The sequence below is a fragment of the Odontomachus brunneus genome, unplaced genomic scaffold (genome assembly GCF_010583005.1).
Source record: "Odontomachus brunneus isolate Ranch 3 - 2012 unplaced genomic scaffold, Obru_v1 Obru_scaffold_001, whole genome shotgun sequence".
NCBI classification, from domain to species: Eukaryota; Metazoa; Arthropoda; class Insecta; order Hymenoptera; family Formicidae; genus Odontomachus; species Odontomachus brunneus.
The window spans coordinates 1,185,165-1,190,164 of record NW_022639451.1 but is presented as its reverse complement, the minus strand read 5'-3'; the positions used below and the strand labels follow the sequence as shown (position 1 = coordinate 1,190,164).

General features: G+C 28.7%; 2 protein-coding genes across 4 annotated transcripts in view; one reads left to right on the top strand and one right to left on the bottom strand.

The window, feature by feature from the left end:
- LOC116847839 (lachesin-like) overlaps positions 1-5,000 on the bottom strand; it is a 549,068-nt gene that overhangs the window by 218,275 nt on the left and 325,793 nt on the right. The window lies entirely within an intron of this gene.
- The window catches only part of LOC116847694 (alpha-(1,3)-fucosyltransferase C), a 60,271-nt gene that overhangs the window by 44,270 nt on the left and 11,001 nt on the right, over positions 1-5,000 (top strand). The window lies entirely within an intron of this gene.

The following is a 5,000-nucleotide window of genomic DNA, read 5'->3' as shown; positions in this document are numbered from 1 at the left end:
ATTCGCGATGGCAAGGTGAAGGAGAAGATAATACGTTTATTAATGAGTCGATTATCGCGCGATGCAATCGCTTGCGTCAGGTTGATGTAAAAGATTCATCGTGTTTGTCAGACAAAATGGAAAGCGAAATTACCCAATTTTGACAAATTAATCATCTTTGCGGGTGAAACGAACGATATTGATTCGATTTTGTTAGTTGACGCGAATCTTTAGAAATCTTGAGATGAATTTTTGTAACCTCTTCAATACGTTACCTGCAGCTCTTAGATTGGTTCTTAAATTAGTGTCATTATTCTTAAATTTGTTTTGGAAATTTGGGAATTTCATTATTTGGGAAATTTGGGAATTTCATTATTTGGAATCCAAGGACTTGGAAATCCAAGAACATCTGGAGGTACAAGACGAAACTTCTTATTTAACTTCTCAAAAACAAATTTTCAGTAAATAATTAAAAAGTACGAAACAAACAGCTTCTTGAAAATAATAAACTGTCTTCAAAAACCTCAAAACTCCTAAAACATGAAATAATTTTGTGAATTAATATTTCTGTGTACCTACACCGATAGACTGATACACGTAAACTTTATAGCAACTTTAAGTATATTAAATCAAGAAACTCAGCAACGTCCTCGTAACTGATCAGATTACACTTATATTTGTCACATAGAATGACGAAATAGAAATACGAAAAAAATACAAGAAAAATTCTCAAAATTTGTCCCAAATAATGTATCATGTTAAATGTAATATGAAAATCTGAATGTAACTTTTAATAAATTCATGGCTGTATTAATACAACACTATTATATGAGCTAAATTTGATAATTAATTCAATGCAGTATATTTACTCCATAAATGTAATTAAGAGAATCGTGAAGTTTCCATCATCGCGATTCCATTATCTCGCGTTATAATAATCATGAGAGTTTACCTGAGTCCGGTCCTATTTTAATATTCTAATGATTATAAAACTCAACGCGAAAAAAAGACAGTAGGTTAAGTATAAGTATATACTTAAGGTTAAGTAGATAACTAACTATATAACTACATGAAGATGAATAATAAAAGAAATATATGAATATTGACTGAAACAATTGGATTTTCGTGTCGATTTCTGATATCGTTAAAATATTAATATTGTAAGTACACGGGAACATCAATTCAAAATTTGTTCATACTCTTTAAACAACTAATGAAGATTTCTTTTTTTCCTTTTAATATCTAAACTACCTACGAGAATTTGGAAAAAAGTGAAAAAATTTTTATATTAACCTGATAAAAGAGTAAATTCGAAATGATTCGAATTGATTTCACATTGACACATTGATTTGTCGTACCTATGGCATTGTCATATGGCCTATTTACTGTATCTCGCGTCTGCATGTGTTCATGTTTGTCGTCAAACGTTATTATCTTCTCGACAAAAATACTATGTCTATTATCGAACACCGTTATAAATTCCACGGTCCTTGCGCGGACCACAAAACGCCAGTCTTTTGCTGCAAGTATAACGGTCGCTGCACACAACCTGTTCGATTCCAGAGACGTAATCGTGCCTTGTTTTTCATTCCTTTTTTACTTTATGACATACGTCAGAACGAAAAATGTTACGTCTGCGATTACAACGACGAAGCAGTGAATATTCAACGAAAGAAAATCAACTATTAAATAAAAAAAATGTGCGTATGTGTTTAATGTAAAGGATATTATCCGAAAAATTCTCTACTAGAAAAACATTCTTATAACATATGTTCCAACTGAAAAATATTATTCAATAAGATAAGATTCTCCGCTTACTCTCTTCAATATTGATCGATTCGCCGAGCGACAATATAGTTTCCTGATGCAACGGTTTACTTGGTATGACACGAACTTGACGTCCCTTTTATGATAATTATGACTGTTATGCTTTAAGTCGTGTAACACGTGGACGTTACATCAACAATTAAACGCGAGTTAAGAGTTGTTAAGAAATGAAATATTTCAACGTATATTACAACATGCCCAAATAGCAGCACAAATTTTCAAAGAACGTTCTATGGATGTTCTAAGAACATTCGTACATTCTAAGAATGCCTCAGAATATTCTCTGAAGATTTTGTGCTGTCTGTAGGGTGGATAATAGGTTGTCATTTACCATATCGTCGTAAGACACTCGTGCAACATGTTTGTTCATAAACACTTGTCTTTCACACATTTCATCGTCTATTACACTTCTCTCTCTCTCTCTCTCTCTCTCCCCCTCCCTCTCTCTCTCTCTCTCTCTCTCTCTATCTATCTATCTATCTATCTATCTATCTATCTATCTATCTATCTATCTATCTATCTATCTATCTATCTATCTATCTATCTATCTATCTATCTATCTATCTATCTATCTATCTATCTATCTATCTATCTATCTATCTATCTATCTATCTATCTATCTATCTATCTATCTATCTATCTATCTATCTATCTATCTATCTATCTATCTATCTATCTATCTATCTATCTATCTATCTATCTATCTATCTATCTATCTATCTATCTATCTATCTATCTATCTATCTATCTATCTATCTATCTATCTATCTATCTATCTATCTATCTATCTATCTATCTATCTATCTATCTATCTATCTATCTATCTATCTATCTATCTATCTATCTATCTATCTATCTATCTATCTATCTATCTATCTATCTATCTATCTATCTATCTATCTATCTATCTATCTATCTATCTATCTATCTATCTATCTATCTATCTATCTATCTATCTATCTATCTATCTATCTATCTATCTATCTATCTATCTATCTATCTATCTATCTATCTATCTATCTATCTATCTATCTATCTATCTATCTATCTATCTATCTATCTATCTATCTATCTATCTATCTATCTATCTATCTATCTATCTATCTATCTATCTATCTATCTATCTATCTATCTATCTATCTATCTATCTATCTATCTATCTATCTATCTATCTATCTATCTATCTATCTATCTATCTATCTATCTATCTATCTATCTATCTATCTATCTATCTATCTATCTATCTATCTATCTATCTATCTATCTATCTATCTATCTATCTATCTATCTATCTATCTATCTATCTATCTATCTATCTATCTATCTATCTATCTATCTATCTATCTATCTATCTATCTATCTATCTATCTATCTATCTATCTATCTATCTATCTATCTATCTATCTATCTATCTATCTATCTATCTATCTATCTATCTATCTATCTATCTATCTATCTATCTATCTATCTATCTATCTATCTATCTATCTATCTATCTATCTATCTATCTATCTATCTATCTATCTATCTATCTATCTATCTATCTATCTATCTATCTATCTATCTATCTATCTATCTATCTATCTATCTATCTATCTATCTATCTATCTATCTATCTATCTATCTATCTATCTATCTATCTATCTATCTATCTATCTATCTATCTATCTATCTATCTATCTATCTATCTATCTATCTATCTATCTATCTATCTATCTATCTATCTATCTATCTATCTATCTATCTATCTATCTATCTATCTATCTATCTATCTATCTATCTATCTATCTATCTATCTATCTATCTATCTATCTATCTATCTATCTATCTATCTATCTATCTATCTATCTATCTATCTATCTATCTATCTATCTATCTATCTATCTATCTATCTATCTATCTATCTATCTATCTATCTATCTATCTATCTATCTATCTATCTATCTATCTATCTATCTATCTATCTATCTATCTATCTATCTATCTATCTATCTATCTATCTATCTATCTATCTATCTATCTATCTATCTATCTATCTATCTATCTATCTATCTATCTATCTATCTATCTATCTATCTATCTATCTATCTATCTATCTATCTATCTATCTATCTATCTATCTATCTATCTATCTATCTATCTATCTATCTATCTATCTATCTATCTATCTATCTATCTATCTATCTATCTATCTATCTATCTATCTATCTATCTATCTATCTATCTATCTATCTATCTATCTATCTATCTATCTATCTATCTATCTATCTATCTATCTATCTATCTATCTATCTATCTATCTATCTATCTATCTATCTATCTATCTATCTATCTATCTATCTATCTATCTATCTATCTATCTATCTATCTATCTATCTATCTATCTATCTATCTATCTATCTATCTATCTATCTATCTATCTATCTCTTTCCACGAGTTTTATCGTATACGAAATGGTTATCCGTGATTTTCATTGTTTACAACATTTTCTTGTTTGTTATATTCCACTGTTTGCACTTTTTCGTTCGTGACACGTTTCTTTCTGTATTGCTATTTTATTCACATTCTAACGCTTTTTTGTTTTCGATCAGTCTTTCGCTTATGTTTACCTTGTAAAATGCATTCTATTTAATTAAAATGCATACATGTTAAATATAAACTCAGAAGTCAGATTAAATGTATTAAATATTTGGAGAGTTTGTGTATTATTCTCCATAATGAAAATTTTCTTATTTCTCTTAAGTTATAATTTTTACATAAATTACACATTGATATAATATATAGAAATTTTTACTTGTACTATGCAGTTGTCTTTATAGCTGTTTTAATGTATTCATTTTTTAACTTTAAATAGGTTTATTGATTTTTAATAAAAGGATTTATGATTAATATACTAAATTTTCATTTTTTTGCTATTTCTCTTAATTATATTATCTAGTAGACTCATCAATTTAGTAAAATAATTAATAATATTTATAATAATACGCCGTATTGTTAGAAACATAAACTATGAAATTTAGCAGGCTGATGTCGCGTAAATATATATGTCTAATATACAGGGTGTCTCACACTCTCCTCCGGGCATTTTGTGGGGACGTAGAACAGGTTGAGGTGAACATAAAAGTCCTATACCGTTTTGCGATATTCGCAATAATTATCGAGATATTAATTGTAGAAAATTTGTGAATAATCAC